Source organism: Mytilus edulis, chromosome 11, assembly GCF_963676685.1.
Source record: "Mytilus edulis chromosome 11, xbMytEdul2.2, whole genome shotgun sequence".
Classification (NCBI taxonomy): domain Eukaryota; kingdom Metazoa; phylum Mollusca; class Bivalvia; order Mytilida; family Mytilidae; genus Mytilus; species Mytilus edulis.
This window is the reverse complement of record NC_092354.1, coordinates 24,645,680-24,657,536: the sequence shown is the minus strand read 5'-3', so window position 1 is coordinate 24,657,536 and position 11,857 is coordinate 24,645,680.

The window sequence follows — 11,857 nt, the reverse complement described above, 5'->3', positions numbered from 1 at the left end:
TATATTCGTCCGAAGATAAAATTTTAATGCGGTCATCTTAGGACACTCTTTAATTTTGTTTCGATGCTACGCAAGATGAATAGTATATTAGAATGTCCTCAGTGTGATAAAATATTGAAGACAAATTTAAGACGTGTCATGATTTGGCAACTCTTCTTACACTTTGCAGTGCTCCCCTATCAATGTCCATTACATGGACACAGACCTTCTTTGTCTGCATTGCATACGCCTCCTTTATTACTGCAGGCATATAAAACAATAAACTGTACATAAAATTTCTGCCAGTATAATTACTTACATATCATCTTTAGTGTTGTGAGGGGTTTATCACCCCTCACCATCACAGGACAGGTCTTTCAACGAGAACCTTTCATGACCTTAAGTTTGATGAATTATTTAACCATGAACTGCAACACAGGTAAACAAAAAATTGTTGTCAGCAGTACGTTCAAATTTACGATTTCGATACATAAAGTACCATTCTGATATCATAAACACATATGTCAAATAGCTACCGTGTATCAGGGTTTGCAGGCTCTAAAATGTATTATCCCCAGTGTGGGTTTGTCTTTGACTAGGCGTGTGCATATTTCGAGGTAAAATTGGATGCATGATAAAAAAAATATTTTTGTAGCTCTATCTATACAAAATTTGAGGTAAAATGTAATGTTGCATAAAATATGTTTGTAGCTACAACTATTTAAAGATGGATTAAAATTCAACACATTGATTTGTGTTCGATTAATTGAATGAACTTCTATACATTTATTTGTACGATTAAAAGATAATTATGGTTTTGATTTTTCTTGTAAACTGAAGTCAGTACATTAATAAGGGAGGAAATGGGAAAGCCTGCAAAACCCTCCGAAATACAAGAAGAGTTATCTTTCATCAAAAGAAAGTTGTGCACTGAATATAGACCTGCTATGTTACGAACGGTAACACCTTAAATGACTAACCTATAACATGAAATAAACAAACACAATTAAAAAAAATGTTTTTTTGTTTTTCTTTTTGAAAATATTGCAAGTCCTTAAACCTCATTCCTAGATTTTACAGTATATGTTTGTAATTTCAATTGTTTATATTTACTTTTTTTTCAGTTATAGAGAGAAGATAGGAGAAATTAAAACCAGGGGAGAAGAGAATATTATGTAAATAAGTACCAGGAGAGAAATTGCAAAATAAATGCCCTTCAAAAGTCCAAAAGCAGAATTGTTAAATTTACAGAAATTTGCCATCAAGTTAGAAAAAGAACAAGTCTACGAGCCAGTTGATACCCTCTTCCTCATTAACAGGAAGGGGAGTACAGTGATAAAAGCATGTGGCTGTGGGAAAATGATGAAACGTTTTTCCGAAGGCATCCCAATTACAGATACAGCCATAGGAGGAAGCTGCCAACTATGCCTGACGTGACTCCAAACCAAGAAGTCATTCTGCTGACACCAGAGAAAGATACTTTCAATTTTGGTGTTGGCAGCGGCAGAAATTAAGCAAGAGAGCAGAAGGAAATGCTTAAGCAAATGGAGATAAATGTGACACCAGAGAAGTCTGTAAAACGCAGTAGTACACAAGAGCAATCTGGACTACAATGAACATTTTTGATAACTATTTACACCACTGGGTCGATGCCACTGCTGGTGGACGTTTCGTCCCCGAGGGTATCACCAGCCCAGTAGTCAACTCTTCGGTGTTGACATGAATATCAATAATGTGGTCATTTTTATAAATTTCCTGTTACAAAACTTTGAATTATTCGAAAAACTAAGAATTTTCTTATCCCAGGCATAGATAACCTTAGCCGTATATTGCCCAACTTTTTTGGAATTTTGGATCCTCATTGCTCTTCAACTTTGTACTTGTTTGGCTTTATAAATATTTTGATATGAGCGTCACTGATGAGTCTTATGTAGACGAAACGCGCGTCTGGCGTACTAAATTATAATCCTGGTACCTTTGATAACTTTTATAGGTTGTAGCAATAATTCTTGTGTTTTATTTTGGCACAAAATAAAATAATAAAAACATGTACATTAACCATAAGTATTTTCTTTATTTTCAGCATATATACAGGAAAAAAGGAGAATAGGAATGGATGGTTTGCCAGCAACTGCAAATCTTTTTTATAATATGACACATTTCAAATTCTATACAAGGGATGACAAATTAAAATGAAAAATTATTGCACATTAGACACTTGCAAACGAGACTACTTATGCCAGCATTTGAAGGTCCTTGTGGGATGTGTGTCTTTGAATTCAAACACGAAAATATACTTTTCCGGAACATGGTTACTTTCCAAACATAAATAAAGTAGACAAATTAAACAGCTGACACCAAATAAGTATTCATATGGGTTTATTGCCACAAAAAATCTACCAACAACATCTAGCAGTAGCAACATGCCTCTCTGTGACTCGAGAAGAAAAGAATCAATGCCATGCAAATAAATGATTCGGAAACAGTAAACATTAAAAGGTGATACCTTTTACAAGTATTGGATGTGTAAATTTGTACAAAGTACATAATAATATGTGGCACCAATATTCCTTTTTGAACGGAAGCTTGAATTTCATAAGATTATAGAATTGTTTTAACCAGTGTGTAAATGTTTAATATTATCTTTCCTTGTATGAAGTGTGATATGCTAATGTTATTTTGTTAAATTTACAGAAAGAGGGAACTGTTTAGCCAGAAGGCCAGAGGAAGAGGAGGGAGACAACAATTAAAAGAGTAAGCTCACGAGACCTCTTTATCATAAAGAAAATTGATAATATTTATTTTAAAAAAGAAGATGTGGTATGATTACAAATGAGACAACTGTCTACGAGAGACTAAAATGAAAGACATTAACAACTTCAGGACACTGTACGGTTTTCAACAATGAGCAAAGCCTATACCCCACAGTCAGCTTTAACAGTCCCTGATATGACAATGTAAAATAATTCAAACGAGAAACTAACGGCCCATTTATATTAAAAAAAGGAACGAAAAACAAATATGTTTAACATGTCAACCCAACAATGTTAGATCTGTGAATTTGCTTTCGCAAATTGTTGGTTCTTCCCTCCCTGAGATTCGAACCCATGCTACTGTGATATCGTGATACCAAATCGCCTGCACTGTAGCCGTGCCGCTAGATCACCTGGGCAATATAGAAAACACTATATATTAAAAACTTTTTGTTGCAGTAAGTGCTTTCAGAACTGAAAATACTCTCAAGAAAGTAACTGATTTGGTTCAAACTGTGAAGAACACGGAAATTAAAATAGATCAGATTTTGGAAAGGCTAGCTGAGACCAACACCAGCAAGACTGCAAAGCAAGCGCTGCTCCTGAGGTTCCAGCTCGGGTTCAGGTAAAAAAAAAACGAAAAATAATAAGTCTTCCCACTACATAAGTAAAGGATTTAACAATATCTATACGAATGCTCACGACAATGATGATTATTATGTAACGCACATTTTGTATATTGTGTTTGTATGATACTAGATGAAATGGAAAAGGTGAAAATCTTTTATGAATTAATGCTTTGTAGTTATTCTGGGCTACATAACTGTCTGTTCCGGAATTTAGATGTGCAGAGGAATATATGTATATAATTATGTATTCCTACAAAAAGTTCAACTTATTTGGACCTTAATATATTAATTTAATGACAAAAGACCAAAAAAAAAACATCGGAGGTGGTGTTCTGGAAATTATCCATATATTCGTCCGAAGATAAAATTTTAATGCGGTCATCTTAGGACACTCTTTAATTTTGTTTCGATGCTACGCAAGATGAATAGTATATTAGAATGTCCTCAGTGTGATAAAATATTGAAGACAAATTTAAGACGTGTCATGATTTGGCAACTCTTCTTACACTTTGCAGTGCTCCCCTATCAATGTCCATTACATGGACACAGACCTTCTTTGTCTGCATTGCATACGCCTCCTTTATTACTGCAGGCATATAAAACGATAAACTGTACATAAAATTTCTGCCAGTATAATTACTTACATATCATCTTTAGTGTTGTGAGGGGATCACCCCTCACCATCACAGGACAGGTCTTTCAACGAGAACCTTTCATGACCTTAAGTTTGATGAATTATTTAACCATGAACTGCAACACAGGTAAACAAAAAATTGTTGTCAGCAGTACGTTCAAATTTACGATTTCGATACATAAAGGACCATTCTGATATCATAAACACATATGTCAAATAGCTACCGTGTATCAGGGTTTGCAGGCTCTAAAATGTATTATCCCCAGTGTGGGTTTGTCTTTGCCTAGGCGTGTGCATATTTCGAGGTAAAATTGGATGCATGATAAAAAAAATATTTTTGTAGCTCTATCTATACAAAATTTGAGGTAAAATGTAATGTTGCATAAAATATGTTTGTAGCTACAACTATATAAAGATGGATTAAAATTCAACACATTGATTTGTGTTCGATTAATTGAATGAACTTCTATACATTTATTTGTACGATTAAAAGATAATTATGGTTTTGATTTTTCTTGTAAACTGAAGTCAGTACATTAATAAGGGAGGAAATGGGAAAGCCTGCAAAACCCTCAGAAATACAAGAAGAGTTATCTTTCATCAAAAGAAAGTTGTGCACTGAATATAGACCTGCTATGTTACGAACGGTAACACCTTAAATGACTAACCTATAACATGAAATAAACAAACACAATTAAAAAAAATGTTTTTTTGTTTTTCTTTTTGAAAATATTGCAAGTCCTTAAACCTCATTCCTAGATTTTACAGTATATGTTTGTAATTTCAATTGTTTATATTTACTTTTTTTTCAGTTATAGAGAGAAGATAGGAGAAATTAAAACCAGGGGAGAAGAGAATATATGTAAATAAGTACCAGGAGAGAAATTGCAAAATAAATGCCCTTCAAAAGTCCAAAAGCAGAATTGTTAAATTTACAGAAATTTGCCATCAAGTTAGGAAAAGAACAAGTCTACGAGCCAGTTGATACCCTCTTCCTCATTAACAGGAAGGGGAGGGAGTACAGTGATAAAAGCATGTGGCTGTGGGAAAATGATGAAACGTTTTTCCGAAGGCATCCCAATTACAGATACAGCCATAGGAGGAAGCTGCCAACTATGCCTGACGTGACTCCAAACCAAGAAGTCATTCTGCTGACACCAGAGAAAGATACTTTCAATTTTGGTGTTGGCAGCGGCAGAAATTAAGCAAGAGAGCAGAAGGAAATGCTTAAGCAAATGGAGATAAATGTGACACCAGAGAAGTCTGTAAAACGCAGTAGTACACAAGAGCAATCTGGACAACAATGAACCTTTTTGATAACTATTTACACATCTGGGTCGATGCCACTGCTGGTGGACGTTTCGTCCCCGAGGGTATCACCAGCCCAGTAGTCAACTCTTCGGTGTTGACATGAATATCAATAATGTGGTCATTTTTATAAATTTTCTGTTACAAAACTTTGAATTATTCGAAAAACTAAGAATTTTCTTATCCCAGGCATAGATAACCTTAGCCGTATATTGCCCAACTTTTTTGGAATTTTGGATCCTCATTGCTCTTCAACTTTGTACTTGTTTGGCTTTATAAATATTTTGATATGAGCGTCACTGATGAGTCTTATGTAGACGAAACGCGCGTCTGGCGTACTAAATTATAATCCTGGTACCTTTGATAACTTTTATAGGTTGTAGCAATAATTCTTGTGTTTTATTTTGGCACAAAATAAAATAATAAAAACATGTACATTAACCATAAGTATTTTCTTTATTTTCAGCATATATACAGGAAAAAAGGAGAATAGGAATGGATGGTTTGCCAGCAACTGCAAATCTTTTTTATAATATGACAGACATTTCAAATTCTATACAAGGGGTGACAATTTAAAATGAAAAATTATTGCACATTAGACACTTGCAAACGAGACTACTTATGCCAGCATATGAAGGTCCTTGTGGGATGTGTGTCTTTGAATTCAAACACGAAAATATACTTTTCCGGAACATGGTTACTTTCCAAACATAGATAAAGTAGACAAATTAAACAGCTGACATCAAATAAGTATTCATATGGGTTTATTGCCACACAAAATCTACCAACAACATCTAGCAGTAGCAACATGCCTCTCTGTGAATCGAGGAGAAAAGAATCAATGCCATGCAAATAAATGATTCGGAAACAGTAAACATTAAAAGGCGATACCTTTTACAAGTATTGGATGTGTAAATTTGTACAAAGTACATAATAATATGTGGCACCAATATTCTTTTTTGAACGGAAGCTTGAATTTCATAAGATTATAGAATTGTTTTAACCAGTGTGTAAATGTTTAATATTATCTTTCCTTGTATGAAGTGTGATATGCTAATGTTATTTTGTTATATTTACAGAAAGAGGGAACTGTTTAGCCAGAAGGCCAGAGGAAGAGGAGGGAGACAACAATTTAAAGAGTAAGCTCACGAGACCTCTTTATCATAAAGAAAATTGATAATATTTAATTTTAAAAAAGATGTGGTATGATTACAAATGAGACAACTGTCTACGAGAGACTAAAATGAAAGACATTAACAACTTCAGGACACTGTACGGTCTTCAACAATGAGCAAAGCCTATACCCCACAGTCAGCTTTAACAGTCCCTGATATGACAATGTAAAATAATTCAAACGAGAAACTAACGGCCCATTTATATTAAAAAAAGGAACGAAAAACAAATATGTTTAACATGTCAACCCAACAATGTTAGATCTGTGAATTTGCTTTCGCAAATTGTTGGTTCTTCCCTCCCCGAGATTCGAACCCATGCTACTGTGATATCGTGACACCAAATCGCCTGCACTGCAGCCGTGCCACTAGACCACCTGGGCAATATAGAAAACACTATATATTAAAAACTTTTTGTTGCAGCAAGTGCTTTCAGAACTGAAAATACTCTCAAGAAAGTAACTAATTTGGATCAAACTGTGAAGAACACGGAAATTAAAATAGATCAGATTTTGGAAAGGCTAGCTGAGACCAACACCAGCAAGACTGCAAAGCAAGCGCTGCTCCTGAGGTTCCAGCTCGGGTTCAGGTAAAAAAAAACGAAAAATAATAAGTCTTCCCACTACATAAGTAAAGGATTTAACAATATCTATACGAATGCTCACGACAATGATGATTATTATGTAACGCACATTTTGTATATTGTGTTTGTATGATACTAGATTAAATGGAAAAGGTGAAAATCTTTTATGAATTAATGCTTTGTAGTTATTCTGGGCTACATAATTGTCTGTTCCGGAATTTAGATGTGCAGAGGAATATATGTATATAATTAAGTATTCCTACAAAAAGTTCAACTTATTTTGACCTTAATATATTAATTTAATGATAAAAGACCCAAAAAAAAACATCGGAGGTGGTGTTCTGGAAATTATCCATATATTCGTCTGAAGATAAAATTTTAATGCGGTCATCTTAGGACACTCTTTAATTTTGTTTCGATGCTACGCAAGATGAATAGTATGTTAGAATGTCCTCAGGGTGATAAAATATTGAAGACAAATTTAAGACGTGTCATGATTTGGCAACTCCAACTTCTTACACTTTGCAGTGCTCCCCTATCAATGTCCATTACATGGACACAGACCTTCTTTGTCTGCATTGCATACACTTTCGGACTTTTTATCGAAACTATAATTTCATAGCTTGCAGTCACGAGATGATTTAGGTGATGCAGAAAACAGTGGCCTTGCTTGGAAAGCCAAAACAGATACAGGTGCTTAAACCAATCTTTTTGAAAGCATATAAAATATTCAGATGCGTGTTTATTAGATTTCACAGGTCAAGCCTCCTTTATTACTGCAGGCATATAAAACGATAAACTGTACATAAAATTTCTGCCAGTTTAATTACTTACATATCATCTTTACAACGAGAACCTTTCGTGACCTTAAGTTTGATGAATTATTTAACCATGAACTGCAACACAGGTAAACAAAAAATTGTTGTCAGCAGTACATTCAAATTTACGATTTCGATACATGAAGTACCATTCTGATATCATAAACACATATGTCAAATAGCTACCGTGTATCAGGGTTTGCAGGCTCTTAAATGTATTATCCCCAGTGTGGGTTTGTCTTTGCCTAGGCGTGTGCATATTTCGAGGTAAAATTGGATGCATGATAAAAAAAAAATATTTTTGTAGCTCTATCTATACAAAATTTAAGGTAAAATGTAATGTTGCATAAAATATGTTTGTAGCTACAACTATACGGTAAACGGAAAAAAAGTCACAGGAAAAAAAGTCACAGGATAAAAAGTCACAATATCCCTAGGAAAAAAAGTCACAGGAAAAAAAGTCACAAGAAAAAAAGTCACAGGAAAAAAAGTCACAATTTGTTTAAGTCTACTTATGTGTCCGAAATAATGTTGGAATGCATGTGAAAAGGTCACTATGTACATGGCAATAAATAATTAAACTGGAGTTTTTGAATGCATTGAAAAAAAGTCATAATATATTTGTATCAGATTACCTCTTTTAGTTATGTCAGTGGTTAATTTTTAAAAATTATAAAGGAATTATATATATACTAATAAAAGTGTATTGGAATAAATAATGCTCTTTTTTTCAAAATTGACTTTTTAACAAACAGGGAAAACTGGTTGTGTCTTTTTATTTAATATTGAGCATAAGTTGTATTTCATTGATATGGCTTCCTACGAAGACAGGAAATGAAAGGTCTACAAAGGGGGGAGGTGCCATAAGAAGCCACACATCAATATCAACAGTCCCTAGATATATATATATATATACAAATACTAAGCTATTATTAATGACAATGAGTTGTTTGTTTAACACTAAATTAAGGAATACTTATCTTTATAAAAGTAAAAAAAACATGTGGTCAAGTTATATACTGAACTTCTAACTTGTATTCAAATTGAATGAAATTGTTGCTGTTAAACTCACATCTCTAAGAGATATAAAACAAAAATAATTACAACAAATCCTTGAAAACATGTATCAATCTAGTACACCAGCATGTACATGTTCCATTTAAATGATTTGCAATTTATATCTAAATTTCCAAAGCTAGTCGTATAAAATGAATTAAAAAATGTCTATTTCCAAACAAATATCTATTGGGAATGTTTCCCAATATATTCATATATATGTGCGGCCTTATGACCATTTCCATAAAAAAATACAAATTGGGAATGTTTATCCTGTTAAAATATGCATGTGCAGATCCTATGACTATTTCATGCAAAAAATATATATTGTGACTTTTTTTCCTGTGACTTTTTTTCCTGTGACCTTTTTTCCTGTGACTTTTTTTCCGTGACTTTTTTTCCGTGACTTTTTTTCCTGTGACTTTTTTTCCTACATTCAACTATACAACTACATAAAGATGGATTAAAATTCAACACATTTATCGATTAATTGAATGAATTTTATACATTTATTTGTACGATTAAAAGATAATAATGGTTTTGATTTCTCTTGTAGACTCTTGTATTATTTTTCACCGGTCACTCGTTTTTTATGACTTTAAGGATAATGTACCCTGGATTCAATGCTAACCATATGGAAAATTGACAGAAAATCCACCGCCTTTATCCCTCTACCCTCATATATGGTAATTTGATGACCGATAGGTATATGATTATTGCATTCATGTTCAATAGATATAGAAACATGTGGTATTAGTGCCAATCAATTTTTTATTTACTCCTCCTCCAGTAAGGCATGCACTTTCATAACATCAAGGTCCTGAAACATTGAAAGACATAAATGTAATTGTTCATTAATTTTTAAGTAATCACCTTATTGCAACATAAACAATGCTGTCATCCAACCAATGACCTTTACACCGTTTATTTAGGTCTCCCTGTCAGAATTCACGTCCATATCGCCGATTAATTCTGTTCCAATAAAATATGACATTGTTGTTGGGCAGCAACCATTTGATTTTATGGGGGGGGGGGGCTATGTTTTTTTTTTTGGAGAAAAAAAGTTTGTTTCCAGGTTTTGGTGAAAAAAATAATTTAATTTGGACCCTGAGAAAAAAAAAATTCTGTTTCACCCTCAGCTGCCAGTATATGTAATGCTAAGATTAAAAGAAAAAAATTGTTTTCAGTTTGTCGCTCAAAAAAAAGGTTGCGCTTGACTTTAGTTACTCTGCACGAGGTATTTTGATTTACAGGTTGGTTACAATTTTTGGAGAAAAAAAAACACTAGCATATCATAGAAAAGCAAGAGAGTAATCTATGTTATAAATTTTATGACAAACATCACTTTATTAAAGGTAGTGGATTTTCTTTAAAAATATTGGTATATTTGCCACCAATAATTTTTTTATTTTATTAAATGCAATGCAACAGTAAATAATAATGCTTTGCATCAAGTTTCCCCCTAGTATACAACGAAAGAGACTGGTCAGATTATTAAGCATCTTAAGCAAGAAGATGTTAACAACAATGTAGACTTTGCAAGTTTTAATGAAGAAACATTCCTTTTAGTTTTGGAAGGAGAAGTGACATTAAGAGGCATAATAGAAAATTCCATAGTGAGGAAAATAAAGTACATCAAGAAGTTCCAGCAGAAAAGAAAAAAAAATACTTGTTAAAATTCCTGAATATTCTGATATTTTGGATGATGAGATTGAATGGGATGATAATAATAACATTACTAGTGATACTACTTCCGGTTGATGGCGGCGCACATGGAAAAATTTAAGTAGCCAAAAAACCTGATTGATGATGCAATGAAAATCTCCAATATTACTTACAATAGCTAAACACACATAAAACAGTGTCATATATTATATTACGCTTATACAAAAGCCCACTAGAACTAGTAAACATAAAATGGCACAAAGTGAAACTAGCGACTTGCAAAACACGTGTGATGACAAACAGATCACCTTTGACTTGAGCAAAAAATCTGTGTGGTACTGGTGAAGGGCATTGCTGTTGAGATATCATATTGATTTAGGAAAATTTCCAAACGTAACTGTGAAATGGTCAGACTATGACAAATCATCTAAAATACTCAATTTACATGACGATGAACGACCATTCGAAGAAAAGACCCCCTCCCAGTCTCTCAACAAATCTGCAGTGCAACTATTCCACCACAACACCAAACTCATCAAAATAACTATCTACTATTCAACCAAAAGATGCCTTGTACAAGGGAACTCTTGTTAAAAATGGATGGAAAAATAATTCTTTGATTTTAAAGAATGCATAAACAACTGTATAAAGGAGGATAACTCCAAGATAAATATTGACAATGTCATTCGACAACTTCAAAACTCAAACATTCCTATAGAAGCTGAATATGATGAAAATGAGGAAACAACCCCTAAACAAATTGAGGAAACAACTCCTAAACAAATAGATGAGAGCTCTGATGAATCCCTCCAACCTCAAAATGACAAAAACAATAATGAAAACATAAAACAAAACAATAACTTTCCCAATACCATGAATACAGAAAGTGAAAATCAACAAGTTTTATAAGCCTTTCATTCACTTGAAAACAAATTGATAGACTGCCATCTACAATATAGTGAAATATAGACCATTTGGCAACACTTATAATAATAATGGAAGAACAACTAATAGTACAGGCTAAGGAGCAGGAAGAACTTAGAAACAAAAATATGGAGCTAAGTAAAATCAATAAAAGGCTTGCAAATATTGAAGAACATGTAAACAAAAATTCTATTGATATAGCCAGAACAACTAACACCATATATAAACTTAGTGTGGTTGCATCATGTAGTAAAAATGTATAATCTTATTGGTTTTGTTTTGTTCAGTGATGCATTGCTTCACGTCTTCAAAATTTTGAAAAGTACACCACAAAAA